General features: G+C 40.9%; 1 protein-coding gene across 2 annotated transcripts in view; it reads left to right on the top strand.

Moving 5' to 3' along the window:
- Positions 1-9,528: 9,528 nt before the first annotated feature.
- The window catches only part of LOC145358795 (uncharacterized), a 39,726-nt gene continuing 26,557 nt past the window's right edge, over positions 9,529-22,697 (top strand). Inside the window, exon 1 of one of the 2 annotated variants that reach the window (XM_080213092.1) lies at positions 9,529-9,677. The gene's annotated coding sequence lies outside the window, so the exon portion shown is untranslated. Of the gene's footprint in view, positions 9,682-22,697 lie in introns of both variants that reach the window. The other variant, XM_080213091.1, reaches the window with a different exon arrangement.

Genomic DNA, 22,697 nt, shown 5'->3' with positions numbered 1-22,697 from the left:
GAGCTCGAGCTTGCCCCGCCTCTCCCACAATTTAACGGCTCCTCTTTTTAAAAATGGATTCCAATTCCAGTAGCCCGATGCTTCATCTTCTACTGCTTTCAGATTACTCCCTCTCCTAATTCCCCCGCGCCCTCCATCCCCTCACCTGCCTCCCTCCTCCTCCCCTCCCCCATCCCCATCCCCTCCCCTTCACTTCCTATCCTGTATCCCTTCACGTTCCAGCCTTCCCCTCACCTACCTCCATCTCGCCTCCCTCCCCCATCCCTCATCGGTGTCACCCCAACCGTCACCTGTGCCACCCCATCCCTCCCTTTCCCCTCTCCTCATCCCGTCACTCTCACTCACACCCATTCCCCTCACACAAATGTCCTTTTTACACCAAGGCTTTTTTTAAAAAATATATTACAAAACAAAAGAAACAAACAGCCCATGTGTGAGGTTAGGGGAAGTACTATCCAATTTTTTTTTAACTAAATCTTTTTTTAAATCAAGATTGTTTCAAATATGTTAACGGCCACCCATGAGTCTTTTTTCCGCCCCCCCAAACAAATAATGAATGTGAACTCGGGCTGACATGGCCAGTGGAATTGTCAGCTCCGAGCCTGGATGTGGCCTTTGCGGTTAGTTTTATTTTGCAGTCTTTTTACATGGGAGTAAAATGGAGGAGAGGGACTGAGATTGAGGCGGAAGGTACTAGGAAAGAAAAGCAGTCACTAGGCCTGGCAGCATCTGGGGAGAGGGAGCGAAGACAAGAGTTTAACGTTTTTTTAAAGCCAAAAGAGAAATTGCTGGAAAATCTCAGCAGGTCTGGCAGTATCTGTAAGGGTAGAAAAGAGCTGACATTTCGCGTTCGGATGATCCTGGACTCAAAACGTCAGCTCTTTTCTCTCCTCACAGATGCAGCCAGACCTGCTGAGATTTTCCAGCATTTTTCTCTTTTGGCTTCACGTTCCAGCATCTACAGTAATTTGCTTTTTTCCATCAGCTGTGTTCATCAAGGATCCGCTTCCAGGTTTTCCAATCCTTCCTTTCAAACCAGGTTTTCTCTCCACTGTTTAAGAACATAAGAAATAGAAGCAGGAGTAGGCCATCTAGCCCTTCGAGCCTGCCCCACCGTTCAATAAGATCATGGCTAATCTGAAGTGGCTCAGTTCCACTTTCCCGCTTTCTCCCCATAACCCTTAATTCCCTTGCCTACCAAAAACCTATCCACCCGTGTCTTAAATGTATTTAGCGAGGTAGCCTCTACCACATCAACGGGCAGAGGATTCCAGAGATTCACCATCCTTTGAATGAAGGAGTTCCTCCTCAACTCCATTCTAAACTGCACCCCCCCCCCCTTATCTTGAGGCTGTGCCCTCTAGTCCTGCTGTCCTTTCTGAGCGGGAAGAATCTCTCTACCTCTACCCTATCCATCCCCTTCATTATCTTATACGTCTCGATAAGATCCCCCCTCATCCTTCTAAATTCCAACGAGTACAAACCCAGTCTATTCAGCCTCTCTTCATTGTTCAACCCCCTCATCTCCGGTATCAGCCTAGTGAACCTCCTCTGCACTCCCTCCAAGGCCAAAATATCCTTGCGCAAGCGCAGCAACCAAAACTGCACACAGTACTCCAGCTGCAGCCTCACCAGTGCCCTGTACAAGTTGCAGGGATCTGCCTCCATATTTTCCCATTCTCCTTTCAGTATTTATTTGTGTTGAATGACCACAACATTCAAACTTCTATACTCATTCCCCGACCAGACATTATTGTTTCCAAAGGCTGGAAATAAGGGCACCAAACTTACGAATGTTTCCAATCTCTAGCTTTTCTCTAGCCAATTTCACCCAGGTCTGTACTTGCAGCTCTGTCTGTGAATTCAATGTTCTAATTCCAGTTTCACGTTTAACTTCAAACTTCCTGGAAACTTCTCTTTAATTCTCTAGTTTCCTTAACTAGCTGTTCTTTAAATTTCTAGCACTTGCTTTCTTGCCCCTTACTGCACTGTATGGCTTTTCTTCCTGATATGGAGATGCCGGTGTTGGACTGGGGTAAATAGAGTAAGAACTCTCACAACACCAGGTTAAAGTCCAACAGGTTTATTTGGTAGCAAACACCACTAAAAAGCTAGTGGTGTTTGCTACCAAATAAACCTGTCAGACTTTAACGTGGTGTTGTGAGATTTCTTACTGGCTTTTCTTCCAGCAGAGCTGTCAGAGATTTCTTTGCTAATCTCCTTCTATTCTGGTTCCTTGTTAAAACAAAACTCAAAAAAGATATTTTCCCTAAAAGTAGATCCTGGTTGCTAAGCAATATCTCATTCTTTCTCCAATCTCATGTTTACTTCTCCCATCTTATACTCTCTCAGAACCATCTCAACATATTTTGAACTGAAACCAAAAATTCCCATACTTATAAACACCTTTGTTTAACACGAATCAAACTAGAGTTATACCCCTCCTTACTCAAAAATACTAAATTAAACTGACTTATATATGTACCATATATCTAATATTTAACAATATTAGAGGTCATTTAGACTGACCTCTGTTTCCTGACAAGTACAAAAAAAGCAAATAATTTATGTCTATATTTTCTTGATGTTTAATACCAATTCAAAAAACTCTGCAGCTCATTGATTTAATTTCATTGCCCCAGCAACTCTGCCGCCCACATCCACACCTCCACCCCCCATGCAAAAAGTCTAGCTCACATATATACCCCGAATCTTACCATTTTCAAGGGGTTATAAACTTAAGACTAAAAATTTAGGTGCAAGAGAAACTGAAGTCATGTTTTTCTGTTTTATGATGAGTTTTTTCAAATTCTCCTTGCAAAAAACTGAAATGTATTTTCTATGTAATTGAATATAGTTGTTATCAGTTTGTAGTAAAAACTGAAAGTTTTAATGATTGCAATTTCTTAAACATTCCATGGTTGACATACATGAACGATGGTATCATGACTTTGAACATTTTCAATTTTTAATTATAAAGAGGGATTCAAAAGCATAATATGGTCTGTGTTTGGCACCTAGCCTCAAGCCTCAATTTGTTTAACCGATTACCATTTACTTTATATGGTTTTTACATTCCAGAGATTTTGGCATAACTTGTCAATGGGGCGATCAGCACAGATACTGGTATTACTTGGTACTTTTAACATTTCAGGAAATTATAATAATTAACAATTTTTTTCCGATTATCCCAATTAAAGGATTTGCTCATTTTGTGTCTATTCTATTGTTCCCCCATCCAATGCTATGGACATCTTTGTTCACTGGAAAGAGTCTCAAAATTGTTTTCATAAGCCAGACGATATGTTTCAACAATAACTACATGTTCAATCGGAGGATATTTCAAATTCATACATGATTCTTGATCGCCCCTTGTTTTGATTGCCATCACTGAAATCCTGGGAGTTACTATTGTGACATTACTGTACCTTTAAGAAATGTTTCTTTTTTAAATCATGTACTCTGCAGATGTATGTAAACTTTTTCAGTCTGTTTTTCTCATTGTTGCCAGCTGTCTATGATAGTCTTTTTATTGCTGCTTAAACAAGGTTTGTTTATTTTTACTGGGATATTTATTACTCTGCATTGTTAGAAGAACTGGCTGGCAGGTCAAGTATGGAAGTTCCTTTTCATTTTCAGTCTGGGGCTGCAGGATTGAGTTTTAGGTTTAGAAGGGGCATCAGACTGAAAAGAAGTCTTACACTCCCTGGTTTGGGAAATTCTGCTGATCACCTGAAAGCAAGTTTTGTCTTTCTGAAGGGGGAAATTTCCTGTTGGTGTATTCCATAGTGTGCCTGGTGTTTTGGGGAGCTGTTCTGACTTCAAACTGTTCTGAGTCTATCCAGTGAACAGCAGACTTCATCCAAAGCATCAAAGTCCAGTATCACATGAGCATTAGTCTATGCTGTGTTAAACCTATGAAAAGGGTCTTTTGTCTATGGAATTGATTTTATTGGAACACATTAGATATTTTTATTGCGTGTTATACTCTATAGTAGTTGTTCTATTTCTTGTTTGTAATTGATAAAAGTTCTTGCTAATTTTCTTACTATACATGTTAACTATATTCTTAAATGAACTTTGTTTGATAATAGCTCTCTAGTGGGTCATTTGACTCATACCTGAAGTGAAACATATCATGCTTATCCTAGCCAAATTCATGCGGCAAAACTTAATATCCAGGGAGGCTCCACAAAACATTATGGAGTTTCTGGAGTAGTGAGCTATAACATTATGGAGTAGTGAACTATAACACTATTGATTGGAAACTGAAAACTGGACTAGCCATATAAATACTGTGGTTATAAAAGCCGGTCAAAATCTGTGGTACATAACTCACTTTCTGACACCCCAAAAGCTGTTCACCATCTACAAGGCATAGGTCAGGAGTGTGATAAAATACTCTCAACTTGCCTGGATGTGCGCAGCTTCGAAAACACTCAAAAATCTCTACATCATTCAGGACCAGGCAGCCCGTTTGATTAGCACCTATTCCACAAACATTCACTGTCTCCACCACCAACGAACAGTGACAGCAGTGTACACTATGATGAGAATAGTGTAATTAATGTGGATATATATTATATATATATTAATTTTTATATTTAAGGGGATGTTTAAAAAATCAGCTTTATGCTATATTCAGTTGGTATGACTGCAACTCAGATTTTGAGAGAGCAGAATAATTACTCATTTTAGTCTTGCAAATGGTTACGTTAAGTAGAGCTAAAGGTTTACTTAAATTTCTTTGGGATTTATGATTAGACTCTTTGATAGGATCATGAGATAATGATGTAGCAAAGGAAAAAAGGCTTTTGTTGAAAGCAGTTAGTTTTGCAGCTGAAACCTTTTTGAAGTGAAAAGGACTTTGCAGGCACCCAGATCTCTATCTGTCTCTAAAAGCTCCAAAACATTCAACAATTGTTGAGGTAAGTATTCCTGGGTTTGATACCTGTATTTATTTAAAAGTGAATCTGGAACAGTCATAAGCTAGAAAGTTGCTTCCTTTCATTTTTAAATATTGTTCAACTGTTACTGTTATGCTAATTCATTTGTTAGAATTATATTTAAACTGTATTATTAAATAAAATTGTTTCACAATAGAAAATCCCTACTTTATCAGTGGAATCATTCCTGGAATTAAGTACCCTTTCCTCACATTTTTGCCAAAATAGAAAAAAGAATAGGGTCAAGTCTGGCTTCATAACATACTCTGGGGTTCTGGTCCAGGAACCCAACAATACCATCTACAAGATGCACTATAGGAACTCACCAAGGCTCCTTAAGCAGCACCTTCCAAACCTACTACATCTACCATTTAGAAGGACAAGAACAGCAAACACATGGAAATACCATCACCTGGAAGTTCTTCTCCAAGTCACTAATCATCCTAACTTGGGAATATATTGTCATTCCTTCACTGTCACTGAGTCAAAATCCTGGTACCCCTTTCTTAATACTACTGTAGGTGGACCTTCACCACATGGACTACAGCAGTTCAAGAAGCGTATCCCAGGATATTGTGGGAGGATAGGGAGGAAATTGCGTTTCCCCGAGCAGAGATATTTGAATTATCGATAGTCACAGGTGAAGTGCCTGAAGATTGGAGGATGGCAAATGTTCTATCTTTGTTTAAAAAGGGCTGCAGGGAAAAGCCTGAGAACTACAGGCCAGTGAGCCTCACATCTGTGGTGGGTAAGTTGTTGGAAGGTATTTTGAGAGACAGGATCTACAAGCATTTAGAGATGCAAGGACTGTTTAGGGACAGTCAGCATGGCTTTGTGAGTGGAAAATCATCCCTCACAAATTTGAATGAGGTTTTTGAAGGGATTACCAAGAAGGTAGATGAGGGCAATGCAGCTGATGTTGTTTACATGGTCTTTAGCAAGGCCTTTGATAAGGTACCGCATGGTAAGTTGTTACATAAGATTAAATCTCAAGGGATCCTGCTAAATGAATACAAAATTGGGATGATACAGAAGCCAGAGAGTGGTTGTAGAGGGTTGTTTTTCAAATTGGAGGCCTGTGACCAACAATGTGCCTCAGGGATCAGTGCTACGTCCACTGTTACTTGTCATTTATATCAATGATTTGGATGAGAATATAGGAATATAGGAGGCATGTTTAGTAAATTTGCAGATGACATCAAGATTGGTATAGTGAACTGTGAAGAAAGTTATCTTGGACTGCAATGGGATCTTGATCAGTTGGGCCAGTGGGCTGATAAATGGCAGATGCAGTTTAATTTAGATAAGTGCAAAATGATGCATTTTGGTTGATTGAACTAGGGCAGGACTTACTCTGTTAATGGTAGGGCATAGGGGAGAGTTACAGAGCAAAGAGATGTAGGGGTACAGTTTCATATCTCCTTGAAAATGGAGTCACAGGTGGACAGAGTGGTGGAGAAGGCATTCAGCATGCTTGGTTTTATTGTCAGAACATTGAATACAGGAGTTGGGATATCTTGTTGAAGTTGTACAAGACATTGGTAAGGCCACACTTGGAATACTATGTATAGTTCTGTTCACCCTGTTATAGAAAATATATTATTAAACTAGAATGAGTGCAGAAAAGATTTACTAGGATGCCACCGAAACTTGATGGTTTGAGTTATGAGGAGAGGGTAGATAGACTGGGACTTTTTTCTCTGGAGTGTAAAAGACTAAGGGGCGATCTTATAGAGATCTATAAAATAATGAGGGGCATAGATCATCTAGATAGCCAATATATTTTCCCAAAGGTAAGGAAGTCTAAAATTAGAGGACATAGGTTTAAGGTGAGAGGGGAGAGATACAAAAGTGTCCAGAGGGGCAATTTTTTCACACAGAGGGCAGAGTGTCTGCAACAAGCTGCCAGAGATAGTAGTAGAGGCAGATACAATTTTATCTTTCAAAAAGGGTTAGGCAATTAAATTGTACACATAAGATGGGTATAGAGGCCAAATGCGGGCAATTGGGACTAGCCTAGGGCTTTAAAAAAAAGGGGCGACGTGGACAAGCTGGACTAAAGGGCCTGTTTCCATGCTGGAAAACTCAGTAACTCTGTGACAGCTCACCACAAGGGCAGTTGAGGATAGGTAATAAATGCTGGTCTAGCCTACGATGCCCAAATTCCATAAATGATTTTCAAAAAAATTATTTCAAGCTTTGTTCAAGCCGGATGTAAAAAATGTTGGAGCAATAATTCAAGCAATACATTTATCTGTAAGATGAAAAACAGCCTAAATCATTGTTATCTTTACATCAACTTAAAAATGATCCTGTTGCTTCAAATGGTCTTCAAAACAAGGGAGTCGAAAAGACAAGCCGAGTCCAGTGACTATACAGAGGGTTGATAGTAAACATGACATGGAAACCCTTTTATTTGGACACTGATACAGATCATTTTCTCAGACCTTCCTCCACTCCACCGCATGACTCCAACAAAATTTTTGGAGAAATGTTCATGCTTGCAAAAGTGGTTTCCAGTAAAGCTGCAATGGCAGAATAGGGGAAAACAACATCTCAAGTAAATTCTTGCTTTTGCAATGTCTTGGGGATTCAGCAATTGAGGAAGTCAACTAAAGTTTCCATTACAGCCTAAAAGCATGCAAGGATATAGTAGCAGCATTCCAGAAATAGTTACCATTTGTGTTACCCCATAAGTATTTGTCACTTCTACACATTCTACAGATGTTTGCATTGTGTATGGGGGCAGTTTTTGATGTTGTTCTAACTTTAAAAGTAACACTATTTTGCCCTTTCTCAAAATATAATAGCAATGATTGAAAATGTGTGGGTACTTAAAGGGATCCTTTAGAAAGAAAGCTCTTTCCATTTGTTATTGAATTTATTTGTAAACATCAGGATAATGCAGTTAAGAAATAAATTATTTTACCCAAAGCAAGCAGTTCTCAAATGGTATTGCATATTTTATGCCTCCAAGATATACAGAGTGTCTGAACTGAAGCTTTATTTTTAATTGATTTAAAATGCCTGCTCTCATGTTTACAACTTCAGTTTGGTCTCAGTTGCTCATAACCACACCCACACAGTCTTGACTAATAACATGCAGTCAATAGTCATCAGGCATACATAGTGAAACACTGAACAAACAAATAACCACATTGCTCATAGTTAGCCTGACTTCTGCAGCATGGCTGTAAAACTTAGCTAATAATCTGGCCCTGTTTTTGAATGGGCACTGCTCAAGTACTCCCTGTGGGGAAGTCTGGAGGCCAGTCAGGCCTTCCTTCACAACATATCAAGAGGCTGGAAACTGTGAAACTCCTTGGATTTGCCATGAAATATAAATGTACATTTTAAATATAACCTGTAATGGTAAAGAGTAGTAAAGCACCTCATGTATTGAGTTGAAAGAAAATTATCTATATTTACTCAGAGTACTTTATATATTGTCAAACTGTTATGTAATATCTCTTTAAAAATTTTATGAATAAAATAATTTTTCGGTAAAAAATCAGAGACTCGTTATTGTTGAAAATTGCATTTGTACTTGTTTGGCTTGCCTCTTTGTTATCTTAAGTGTTCCAGGTTGTTCCATGGTTAAAGAAACAACAGAAAATAACTTTCTTTCTCCTGCTTAATATTTGTTTTACAGATTGTTTGGTTCTGATTTGATGCTGTATTACATGCAGTGCAGAGTCTGAAGAGAATACCTGAATGTATGATTGACACTTTCGAGAATTTTATGTAAATAGATCATGTGCCCAAATTCTGATTGGGATGACACTATGAAAACAATTTGAGATGTACAAAAAATATTCAGAATAATATAATCTCCACTCAGTTGATAAATGATTACTCCTCCATCTTGAACATCACTTGGAGGATACTCCAAGGGAAGCAAAAGGCACAGAATGTACTCTTGTGTGGGAGACCTGGATGAACTGACCATGTTCTTTGTTACATTGGGGTCAACATTTCTATCTTTGCTGATTTCAGTGGAAAAGTCGAGATATCACTTTTCTTTCTCACTATAATTAGTTAAGTCCAGAATGTTGTCTCAAAGGTACTCATTTGGAGTCATTCAAAGCAGTTTGGTGCTCTAAAAATATGCCATAAAGAATATCCAGATTTGTAATCTGGTTTCCATTTTGTGAAAATTACAAACAGAAACTATAAATAGATTCAAAATCTAATTACACAGCTCTATTAAAATAGAACTACTGTATCTCTCACAATTAGTCTCATGTAGTGGTGGCTAGAATGATGGATTCACAACTGTTCTGACTTTGAGCTTCAAAAATTCCTGGAAGAATTTTGTTACATTTTGCTTCGACTCAAGGATGCGCTAATGTTAAGTCTATAAGAGGGAACGGGAAGTAAAGATGAGAAATATGTATGTATTATATATATAGATAAGTAGAGAAACATCTAGGGGTTTTTGCTGTGAACTGCTTCAAGGGATGACGGAACTGGAGATCTTACTGCCTGTAATACATTCTTCAATCCCAGGCCATTCCAAGTCCCACCCGTCAATTCTAGAGTTACTTTCATTAGTGACTCTGCTGTAGATTTTTATCACACGGGATTGGTTGATATTTTGATTCTACCAGAGCTGGCACCTGTTGCCTATCATCAGTCCCAGACTGAGACAGAGAAGACGAGAGGGGCAGCCAGAGATCTCAGCACTGCACAAAATCAGGACTTTTACACACAACAGTTTTACTTCTAACAGTATGTGAGTCGCTTTTGATGATAAATTCATTTTCATTTTGTGTATTAATTTAGTAGTTAATAAGCTTATTACTATATATTTTTTCATTTTTATTGCCCCTGGGTTCTGTTACTATTTCTGGAAGCGTTGCAATGTAAAACTGAAGTCTGCAGATCCAGCATATTAATACTGTCTTAAAACAATTTTGTCACTGTGATCAAAGCAATTGAAGTAAAAGAAATTTGTTTTTTTTGTCTTTGTATATTTTAGTTCTATTTCACACAGAGGGTAACGTTTTGTGTGTACTCATTGGCCAATGTGTATTTATCTATGGAGAAGGAGAAGATTTATCTTTGATAAACTTAGTCTTGATCAAGGAAGCATAATTATTTTACCATATTTAAACATTGAAAATGACTCTTCAAAAGAAAATATCTCCATGACTAAAAGCCATTTGTTTTAAATATTTTTCCTAAATGCTTGAATGTCATTGTCAATTATTTAATCAAACCAGATACCTAATCTGTTTAGGATTTTAGGTAATTGACCTCTGCCAGATTTAAAGTCTGTTCATTAGAGGTCTCAAGTTAACAAAAGGTGCGTCAGTGAATTGGTGTCAATATAAAGTCCATATGGATTAAAAGGTCAACATCATCATATAGGTCTGCTGTTTCCTCATTTTCAAGTCTATTGGTTTTGTTACAATGATTATTTTGTGGCCTGACTTTTCCTTTACAACCATATATCCAAATTTTTAACATAACTATGCATCCCCTGTGTTGATTTACATGGTAAAAAGTCTGACAACACCAGGTTTTAGTCCAACCGGTTGGACTAAAACCTGGTGTTGTCAGACTTTTTACTGTGTTTACCCCAGTCCAACGCCAGCACATCCACATCTTGATTTACATGTACATTTTGGCTGCCTCTCTGGATCTGAATATTTTATTTCTATGTCCTAAATTTATAGGATGGCAGGGGATAGGTCTCCAACATCTGAAGAATTGGTGAGGAACATCTTCCCTGCTGCCATTTTACACTTTAACAAGTATTGACTGCATGGCATAAGACAGGACTTCTACCCCTCAGAGGAGAGGGAGGAAGTCCTGCTTGGAGAACTGCCAGCCAATCAGATTGGCTAGCAACCTTCCAATCCCTCCAGCAACAGTGCTGTAGTGGCCAGAGGAAGCACTGCACAGAGCTGCCAGAGACTAAGTCCCAAGAACTAGTGGGCCAAGCATCGGGGGTCCCAGGGCAGGGAGAGTACAGAAGACCTGAGGAGTTAGAAGAGGGGGCAAGGGGGTGAGGGAGGTTTGGAGAGCACTGAGCCTTAAGTGGTGGAGGGCCCCGGCCAGAAGGGGACTTCAGATGGAAGTACCCGCTGACCCACCCCTGTTCCTGCTGGACAGCAATTTTTCTTCTTTTTTAGGTCCACTGAGACTGAGTGGAAAGCAGCCCATGAGTCGGCCATTTAAGGGCCTCAACTGGGGCCAGGGTGTGTTTTCCAGGCCTTGCCCAGCCAGCATAAAATTGCTGTGAGTTCAGGGCAAGCTGGAACCTGGAGAGATTACTGTCTGTAATTTCATGTACCCCCTCCTCCCTCCTTACCTTGGATTCTTGGACTCTGCACTCTTGTTCCCTTTCCTTCACATTATCCTGTCGTGCCTCCTTTTAGTTCTCCCTTCTCAGGTACTTTGCCAAGTCCAAATCCCTGGTCTATTCACTTCACTATTCTAATTTTCTGTTCTTGCACTCTTGCCCTAAGTTTCATTCCTCTCCAAATAAGTTCACCCCCTGTGGCTCTCCTTGCATTCTACTAAGGGCCCTTCAAAGTACTCTGCCTCCTTACATGCAACAACCCACGCACCCCATCCTCCTGACTCACCAATTTTCCCACATGGCACATCTTCTTAGGACTAATCTTGCCAAGTTCTGTTCTGCTCACCCTATTCCTTCACTGAGCTCATTACACATAGTCTACAACAACAGGTTCCCTTGTCACTGCTGTACCATTACTTCTGGAGTACTCCCTGGACCAATCCTTGGCTCCTTACCATTTCTCATTGGCATGAAACTCCTCAGTGACGTTGAATGCAGGCACATGTTTGCTGACAACATAAACCTTTCCACAACCTCTCGAACCTTTGACTGTATAGTCAGTCCACTTGTCCAGCATTCAGTTCTGGATGGGCCACAACTTCCATAATTAAACAAGATCAAATAAAATTGTCTTCAATCCCTCACAAATTCTGTTCCATTGCTAATAATTCCACACTCATCCCTGGGCCATTATCCCAGACTGTGCACAACATCACATCCTACTAAACCCTGAACTGAGCTTCCAATTCCATATCCTCTCCATTTCAAAGGCAGCCTACTTCCATCTTCATAATATAATCCAACTTTGCTCTCAGAAGTTTATCTACTGCTGAAACTCTCACCCATACCTTTTTATCTCAAAACTCGACTATCACTAACCATCTCCTAACTTCCAGCTCCCATAATTTTGAGCTCATCTAAATTTCTGCCCCTCATATCTTAATTCGCAACAAGTCCTGCTGCCCCATCAACCCCATGCTCATAGACTTGCATTGTTGCCAAGTCCCAGTTTTCAAATCCTTCCATTAGGACATGAATCTCTACTTTGTAGCTTCCTACTACTTTGTAACCCTCCAAGAAGTTTGCATTTCTCCAACTGTCTTTTTGTGCATCCCCTACTCTCTTCACCTTCCATTTGATGGCCTAACCTTCAGCCACTTAGGAAATACCCTTGAGAATTCCCTTCCTGAACCTCTCCACTTTTCCACCTCCCATTTCACTTAAAGACCATCCTTAAAACCTACCTCTTTCACCAAAGTTCTGGCCACCACTCCTAGTATCTTATCCTTTGGTTGTATCTGATCTTTGATTGTGTTCCTCTGAAGCACCTTGGGACTTTTAAAAAAAAGTGTTGTAAAAATACAGGTTGTTCTTAAATGTTATCTGCTCATTCTTTTGTTAAAATTTCCAAAATGTATTATAAAAATTCTTTCAATGAACATTTAGAAACATATCAACCTGTTCCAGTAGGTCGCTGGTTGTTGTGATCGCATGCTTTACCATGGACAGGTTAGATGTGAGTTTGTTTTCCAAAGTTCCACCTACAGTCTACTCTCAATCTTAGCACTGGAGACAAGCTGAGATCAGACTCCATGCATCAATTGTCACAATGGCCTTGTAGTTTATTTGCTGTATTCTTTGGTAGCAGTGGTCAGTATTGTACTACGAACTAAGTATCTAAAAAAAGTTTTAATTTTCCCATAATCTGCCATAATGGCTATCCATTAATCTCTACACTTCAAATCCTCAATTGTAATGCCCATAATGCAGTAATAATTATGCAATACTGTAAAATTCTAACTCTCAGGTCAGTAAAATACAATTAATGGCAAATTCAGATAACAGCATGCATATGGAGAAATAATATGCAACATAATGCAAGAGAGGAGAGAGAAAGGGAAGAAGGACCTAGCAGATAAAAGCTGTCGTGTCCTACATTATAACAGTGACTACACTTCAACAGTACTGCATTAGCTGTGAAGCACTTTAAAATGAGGTCATGAAAGGTGCTATATAAATAACATTGTTCATTTTGTTGGCGTATGCCTGAGTTATGAAGTGACAGTTGTTGAATAAATACTGACAGTAAGGAAAAGCAAATGGCTCTTAATGCTGTCCAAAACATTTGATCAATGGAATGTATAAAATTAGTATTATATTTAAATAATTGTTTTACTGTAATCATCTGATGAACATTTTGATACCACAGATAGATAAGTTTCCCCAAAGATCTGATCTAATAAAGGTTGGCACAATTTATTATTAGGAGGCTCTTCACTGCAAACTGTCTGTGTGTGAGCTAGATCAAAGTAAGTGGAGAATTTATTCTGATATAACAGATGTGACCTCAAAATCTCATTATTCTGGAAATAAGAATGGTTTATGAGTTGCTAGAATTGAAAAGTAAATGTAGATTATTCTGACCGATGCCTAGTAATTGTTTAATGCAGTAACCCTTGGCACAATGTATTGGTACAGCACAGTGATTGACACTGCTGCCTCACAACACCACGGACTCAGGTTCAATTCTGGTCTCAGGAGACTGTGGAGTTTGCACATTCACCCTGTGTCTGCACAGGCTTCCTCCGGGTACTCCGGTTTCCTCCCATTATCCAAAGATGTGCAGGTTAGGTGGACTGGTCATGATAAATTGCCCCTTGGTGTCCAAGGTTAGGTTAGATGGATTAGCCATGGGAAATGTGCAGGGTTACTGGGAGAGAGCAGGGTAAGATGCTCTGCCAGAAAGTTGGTGCAGACTCGATGGGCCGAAAAGCTTCTTCTGCACTGTAGGGATTCTATGATTAATGTTGCATGAACTGGACAAGGGCACTAATGAAGGATTGGGAGAAGTGGCAGAAAACCCAATATTCTGTATCACAGTGTCATCCACCATTTTTGCTTGCTTGTAAAAAGTTTACAATTCCTACTGATCTTCTACAATTTCATCGTATTAAGATTATGAATTCCAATAGCTTCACAAATCAGGTTACTTTTGTGCTTAGTAAAATATGTATGGTAATTTTTTGGAAAAGTAATTTTCTCAGAAAAGGTGAGTTATCAAATCCTAATTCAAATGTTCCTTAACTGCATATTTAAATAGGTGAAAAATAACTGCCAAATTATTAGCAGGATTACTTTAGAAAGTTTTTCTCTTTAACAAGTAAATTGGTGATCAGTTTCTTCATTATTCATGCTTAAAGCCCAGGAATCAGCTTTCAGTGATAAATGTCACTTCATTCAAACAACAATAGTAGTTTTAATAACTAATTAAGACTTCCTGTGTGTAATTTGTCACATGACGTTTTGAAGGAGTCACTGAGCAATTCTGTGTAAAATGACAATGATTGTGCTGCTGCGCCTTATTTACAACGTGCCATGACTTGAATCCATAGCCTAAACTGACACTTGTTGCACCTTTGAAGACAAATAGCTTTGTTATTTGGTTGCAATGTCAAACCAAGACCCTATCTACCAGCTCAGAAAGACATTAAAGATACTGCAACATTTTTCCAAGATTTTCACCCTGTGTCCTGACTAACTTTACCCCTTAATCATAGAGTAGATTGTAAGACATCTCAGTTAAAGCTAAAGTTTATTTATTTGTTACAAGTAGGCTTACATTAACACTGCAATGAAGCTACCATGAAAATTCCCTAGTTGCCACACTCCGACACTAGTTCAGCTTCACTGAGGGAGAACTTAGCATGGCCAACGTACCTAACCTGCACGTCTTTCGGACTGTGGAAGAAAACTAGAGCACGCAGAGGAAACCCATGCAAATGTAGGGAGAACGTGCAGACTCCTCACAGACAGTGACCCAAGCTGGGAATCGAACCCAGGTCCCTGGTGCTGTAAGGCAGCAATGCTAACCCATCTGCCACCATGTCTATGTTCTTTGTGCAAACTGCAAAATACTCCAAATTAACTGATTTGCCAATCCATTAAAATTTTTCGCCTTAAAAAGCACACTAGCTTAACATTCTTGCCGTCCAGATTTATGCAGATGTAACATAATTTTTTTAACGCTTACTATCACTGAACAAAAAGTATCCATCATTGTAGATTGTAAAATAACAAGATTGTTGTAGTATTTGACATGATAGAACAGCAACCTTCATTACATGTATTGAAACACTTGAATTCACTCAGCCCTTTGTCACTGCGAGTTATGGAATCATTGGTGCAAATTTTCCGATCCCACCCACCGGGGGCAATTGTAGAGGGCGAGACAGAAAGTTTGGTGGGTGATTCAAAAGTCTGTTGACCTCATGTGGGAATTTCTGGTCTTGGGCATGTATGGTCATAAAATCCCACCCATAGAATATGACAGAAGGAGGTCATTTGGTCCATCAAGTTGATGCTGGCTATCTAGAACAATGCAATTAAAACCTCTGCCCATTATTTATCCCATAAACACAATGGTTACAAGAGAGGTCAAACTGTAACCACTCACTGAGTACAAAGATTTTCCCCCAGCTCATCTTTAGTTTTGAATTCCTTCAATGGACGAGAGGCCATTTAGCCCATCGAGTCTACACCAACTCACCTCCTGACTCCCCAAAGCCTACCTATCATCTACAAGGCAAAAGCCAGGAGTGTGATGGAATACTCCCCATCTGCCTGGATGAATGCAGCGCCAACAACGCTCAAGGAGATTGACACCATCCAAGACAAAGCAGCTCATTTGACTGGTACCACATCCACAAACATTCACTCCCTCCATCACCGATGCTCAGCGGCAGAAGTGTGTACGATCTACAAGAGGCATTGCAGAAATTCACTAAAGATCCTTAGACAGCATCTTCCAAAACCATGGTGACTTCCATCCAGAAGGACAAAGGCAACAGATACATGGGAACAGCTTCACTTGCAAGTTCCCCTGTAAGTCATTCACCATCCTAACTCGAAAATATATCGCTGTTCTTTTGCAGTCATTCGGTCAAAATCCTGGAATTCCCTCCCTAACGGCATTGTGGGTCAACCCACAGCGCATGGACTGCAGCGTTTCAAGAAGGCAGCTCACCACTAGCTTCTCAAGGGCAACTAAGGATGGGCAATAAATGTGGCCAGCCAGTGACATGCATTTCCCACGAATGGATAAAATAAATAATATTCATGTATCTAAAGTATATATTCAATTCTCTTTTAAAGGTCACCATTGAATGTATATCCACTCCCCTATCAGGCAATGCATTTCAAACTGTAACCATTGAGTACAAAGATTTTCCCCCCAGGTCATCTCTAGTTTTGAATTCCTGCAGTGGAGGAAAGGCCATTCAGCCCATCGAGTCTGTACCAACTCGCCAACAGAGTATCTTACCCAGGCCCTCTCCCCTGCCCTATCCCCATAACCCCGCACATTGCCACAGCCAATCTGTCTAACCTACATATCTTGGGACACTGAGGGGCAATTTAGCTTTTCCAATCCACATAACCTGCACACGTTTAGACTTTGTGAAAGCACAGAAGTAATGCCTCAGGATTGGAAAACATCTTCTGTCTTTTGCTTTGTAATAGTTTGGTCAGTTGGAATGTTTTGTTTTGTTTCTCAGCTTCAAGAATTGGGCTAGATTCTGATTTTTAACATTGATGACTATCTGCTTCTGTTGCAAATTATCCAATTGCCCATTATAATAGTCATATGCCTGGTATTTTTAAATATATACAGGTCTGCACCAAATCCACCAGAATGCCATTAAAAGGCATAAAAACAAAGTAATTGGGAATAATTGCAATAGATTTGGAAGAGAGAAAATGTCTGAAAAATGTTTCAATGAGTGTATGCAATTAGTTTCTCCAAGGGACAAATTGACATTTGATGGAAACAGATCACCAACATGCAGAACAATTAAATTCAAGATCAATGGGTCAAGTCCAGCAGACTCAATCATAACTAAAAATAAAAGCAATGATCATAGTACAACATCTTCTGTCTTTTGCTTTGTAATAGTTTGGTCAGTTGAAAAGTTTTGTTTTGCTTCTCAGACTTCATCATAACTAAGAATAAGAGTATTGATGTAAAAAAATGCATACCTTTCATGGTCACTGGCTATCACGAAACACTGAAGTGTTTTTGAAGAGAGGTCACTGCTGTAAAGTAGGAAAACTGACAGCTAGTTTGCACAGAATAAGCTCCTACAAATAGCAGTTTGGTAATGACCAAATGATCTGTTCTTGTGATGTTGATTGAGGGATAAATACTGGCAAGGAGGGGCCATGATGTCAAAGTCTCATATTACGTCCATCTGCAGTATTAGTACAAATCAATTAATTTATTCAGTCACAAAAAAAGAAGAATCTTACTCATGACGTTAGAAAATTTGCAAATTCTGTATCATTTGAGAATGTTGATGTGTCTTTCAATAGGAAATCCCTGTAGTTTATTATATGGCACACACTAAAATGCATGTACATGTGAGAAATTTCCATTATTGTGAATTGCACTCAAATAATAAAAGCATGTTGAAGGACTATGCTGAGAATTTTGCTATGAGTACTGGCCAAATGAATATATTTGAGTCCTTAACAATGAGTCCTGTCAATAACATACTTAAAATATTAAGTCCTGTCAATAAAGCCTTACTTCCTGGCATCTTTTCTGTCACATTTTTGTGTCAGTTTTTGCATTATAAATGCCTGTATTCCCATTTATAATGGAACTGTCCATGTGCTTTGTTGTATTGAATACATCTTCCCTTCAGCAGTGACACTGTTGTGCCTCCTTTTTAATATTCAAAGTTTTAAATGTTCACTGAAGAGGAACACTGGAGGATAAATTGGGCTGTGTTTGTGTTTGTGGTTGCACCCATTATTAGAAACTACACAGGCACTTCCTGCTGAAAATCGGATTCCAAAATGCGAACTTAATTCAGATATAAAGAACTGAGGATGCCATCTTGGTAAAGGAGTTTATGTGTGAGATACATCAACGGCCCTATTCCATTTCCTCAATGCGCATTGATGTGGTGTGGAACCATAGGCAGCATATCGTGGTGTGGAACCATAGGCAGCATATCATGCGGGTGAAAGCATGTTATCTTGGCAGCAGTCAGGATATCCAGCTGTCCTGGATTTTCCAAGACTGTCACAGCATTCAGTCCAGGAAGGCATCTAGTAGGCCTAAGGGAGAAGGGAGATGCCAAGCAGGTCTGGGGAGAAAGTCTGGGGAGGAGCAAGAGGGTCCAAGGAGTGTAAGGTAGGGGAGGGGCATTTGAGGATGCTACTGCTGAGGTACTGTCCACCCCCCATCACCCCTCCCCCACCCACCCAAACCACTGTTCCTCAGGTCCTTCCTGTACTACCCATCCCTGTTTCTTAAGTCCAGCTTGCATCCTCCCCTGCTCCTAATATCCTATTTTCAAACTGTCCTGCTCCTCAGACCCTGTCTATACCTCCCTGCCTCCCCTATCAGGTTCCAATTTGCAATTACCCCTCTCCCTCTCACACTCCTCAAGACCACCCTCATACCCCATCTGCACCCACTACCCACCCTCAGCTCTTCCTCAGGCCCCATCTGCATATCACACTGCTTTTCGGGTTCCATCTGAACCCCAGTTCCTCCAGCAGACTGTCCCTTTCTTTTGGTTGGTATCCTGTATCGTGCCATATGCATTAGACCCACCACAGCAAGTGAAAAATTGGTGATTGGGCAACAAGGGCTATCCATCCAATGGCACAGCTCATGATTCCTGTCTGGATCCCATGTACATATGTCTACAATGAGAGCCATGCTGCCGAAAGGAAGATTATAGAATGTGCCATTGGCTTCCTCAAGTAATGCTTCTGCTGCTTGGTTCATGTTGGAGGAAGCCTGCAGTACTAAACAGAGTGGCTATCAACAGTCATTTCCTACATCTCACGATTATGGGTTTTACCACCACATATAAGACAAGAAACAGAAGGGCAAGGAGGAGGAGGAAGTGGAAGAGGGGAAAACGCAATAAGAAGTGAAGGAACATGCAGAGGAAGGGAGGCTACAGTATAGCGGACAATTCTGCTCCATACTCTACATAATACAAATACTTCAATAGTTCTATCATTCACAAACTTCAACCACACCTCCCCATTTGCCAACTGTCCCACATTTCTGACCTTTCTCCATCATTGACCACCATGTTGTCTTCTACCCAATAAACAAATGTGAACATTATAGAATGCATTAATAAACTAATCATGCTTGTGCATATCCTTGATGCCTGGTTTTTGGTGTACCTTTGCCTATTCTACTGCTCCAGCAAGAAGCTTCCCCAGTGGCTGCAGCATGATCTTCAGTGGAGGATGGCCATGGATCGTGACCTCGAGAGCTCTGAGCCAAGGAGGCCCAGCTTCAGATGGTACCACCAGGCCCTGGGCTCCAGCAATCTGGTCTAGCTCAGCGATGTGCAACAGCAAGGGCACTTGTGGAGTGGTAGGGAGAAGAATTGTTATCAACCTGAGAGAGGACAGCGGGTTTCATCGAATCATAGAATCTCTACAGTGCAGAAGGAGGCCATTCGGCCCATTGAGTCTGCAGTGACTCCAATCCCACCCAGGCCCTATTCCCATAATCCCGCATATTTATCTTGCTAATCCCCTAACACTGGAGTCAATTTAGCATGGCCAATCAACCCAACCTGCACATCTTTGGACTGTGGGAGGAAACTAGAGCACCTGGAGAAAACCCATGAAGACATGGGGAGAATGTGCAAACTCCACACAGATAGTGATCAAAGACTGGAATTGAACCCAAGTCCCTGGCGCTGTGAGGCAGCAGTGCTCACCATTGTGCCACCGTGCCACGGCTTATGTGTTAGATGGAGTCACAGCCACTAGTTCAAGGCTGCAGCACAGCAATCATAATGCTCTGCTGGAGGATAGACCAGTGATGGAATGATGCAGCAGCCCTTTTCGAACAGTAGGATTCAGACCATGATAGCAGCAGGCTGAATTTGCAATGGAGCGACTTGAGCTTCTACTAAAGTACTCAGCCCTTTGCTGGAAACTGTGTGTGCTGCATTGAAAACTGCAACACTGGCCATCAGAAGCTGCATCATGATGCTGCTGGAGTTCCAGTTGAAAGGGATGACCCCAAGTTCTGCGCAATTCTCTTGTAATTCCTCCTTGGATGTTCTTTGACATTAAGTGCAGGTTTTCAGTGAACTAAACACAACACAAGAAATAAAGGCCGGAGTAGGCCTGCTTTATTTCTACAGCCTACAATCCCACTCCACCATCCAATAGGATCATAGTTGACCTTCTTTGGATTCTCTTCTCCAGAGAGCGGTGAAGCCTGTATCGTTGAATATATTCAAGGCTGAATTAGATAAAATTTTGACATACAAAGCCAAAGATTATATGAGAAGGCAAGAAAGTAGAGTTAAGGTCATGATCTGATTGAGTGGGGGAGCAGGCTCGATGGGCTAAATGACCTACTTATGCTCCAATTCTTTCGGTCTAATTTTGCTCCACTTTCCCACATTATTCGCATGTCTCATGATTCATTTGGTGTCCAAAAGTCTATCGATATCCTGTCTGCATGGGTTTCCTCCGAGTGCTCTAGTTTCCTCCCACACTCCAAAGATGTGCGGGTTAGGTTAATTGGCAATGCTAAATTGCTCCTTAGTGTCCTGGGATGCCTAGTTCAGAGGGATTAGTGCGGTAAATATGTGGAGTGACGGGGTTAGGGCCTGGGTGGGATTGTTGTTGGTCCAGACTCGATGGGCCAAATGGCCTCATTCTGCACTGTAGGGTTTCTGTGATTTCTATGATATTCCATGACTGAGCGAGCACAGCCACATTAGCCCGTGCCTTTTCATTGGACACGTGCAGTTTTCCAACTTCATGCCATGGTTGTAGTGTGCAGTCAACACTAGCCAACGCTATTGAGTAGCTGAGTGCCTCATGAAGCGGGGGGGGGGGGGGGGGGGGTGGTGTACCAAAATCATTAGAGGTTACCTGAAGTAAAGTCAGTCATTTAAAGTCAATGTACACACCTATGCACGACCCCCACAAATTTCAAGAATTTGCATGTAGTGCCCACAGAGCAATCTGCATGCAGTCAATGTGATTCCACAGTACAGGGAAGCCTGCAATCCTCATAAAGCTCCATGCTTGTTCTTTCTAATGCTGCCTGGCAAGGGAGGATGACATGTCTTAAGGTCTCTTTGAACAGACAGACTCAGTCACTGCCCTTACAGAAGAGTGGACACCAAACTGTAAAGTGTAGCAAAATGTCCAGCTGCAGCCTGGAAGAATCTGAACAGATTCATCACCATAATCCCACCTTCACAACCACTGGCAATGTGGCCCTAATGCTGCAGGTGGCAGACTGCGCTGAGAAGTTTCCTTTCTGGGGTGCAGACATCTCACACGCTGTTCCTCGCTGAGGCTCAGGCACGAACCCACACCATTAACATTCTCGATGGATATGGCATCCTGCTAAGAGCTCCCCTTCCCTTCTTTCCCCTCCTCACCCCCTCACTCTCCTTCATCTTCCAACAGCTTGCCCTGCTTCGCCTGCCCTCTGCTCTTTCTCTTAGTCATGCTGTATCCCAAGAGAAATACCTGTTACTCCTTCGCCCATGTCAGGGAGCCACTGATTTATGCAGGAATGTTGAAGCCAGTGTCCTTCAGCACCTGTTACACCACTGCCCGTAGACTTTAGCAACCATAAAGGACTCTAGAAAGTCCCAAATGCTTTTGCAACTGAAGCAACAGTCAGTAGAAATCAACAAGCAATTAACTTGAGAATGGTGGAAACTTCATATTCTGACCACTCTCACCAATATGACTCACACCAGAAGTGTGAGCATGCTGTGGACATAATCTTGGATCTATATGAGTCTACCTAGCAGCCAAATAAAGGGCACGATGAACCTGGCACTTCAGAATGGGGATTGAATAATAGATGTGCGCTCTGCTCCAAGGAAAGCCTTGACCTCTAACTCCCCTTCAACTGGATACAACGTTTGGTCCTGTCCTCTTGTGCAACACCATGAACGATTTATCAGCATTACACCGGCACTGAAAAATAAAGGCGGAAATTTTCCCGCCTGCCATGGGAATTGTAGTGGGCTGGGGCCGGACAATATAAAAGTCCATTGATCTCGGGCAGGATTTTCCAATTTTGGAAATGGGCCACCAGAAGATCCTGCCCTCAATGTGCTAATGTGCCATCCGAATATATAACCAAAGTGAAAATGTCACCATATTCGGCAATTTTCCGAGAAGAACAAAATTATAAGTATCTATAGTTATTTTTGTCAAAAATTCCACCCCAAGCCCTTTAGACTGTATCTCATACCAAACTAGATAAGCAGAGTGAATCACCTAACACCATATTTATTTATAGATAACAATCTCCAAGGATTCTGCTCAAAGTAGTGTGTGCCCACTGTTGCAGGGGGAACTTTTCACCTATGACTCAGTGTTGCGCACCATGCACGAAGTTAACCAGCGATTAT

Source organism: Carcharhinus amblyrhynchos, chromosome 26 (genome assembly GCF_965287045.1).
Source record: "Carcharhinus amblyrhynchos chromosome 26, sCarAmb.v2.hapA, whole genome shotgun sequence".
Lineage (NCBI taxonomy): Eukaryota > Metazoa > Chordata > Chondrichthyes > Carcharhiniformes > Carcharhinidae > Carcharhinus > Carcharhinus amblyrhynchos.
This window is presented reverse-complemented; position numbering and strand designations above follow the sequence as displayed.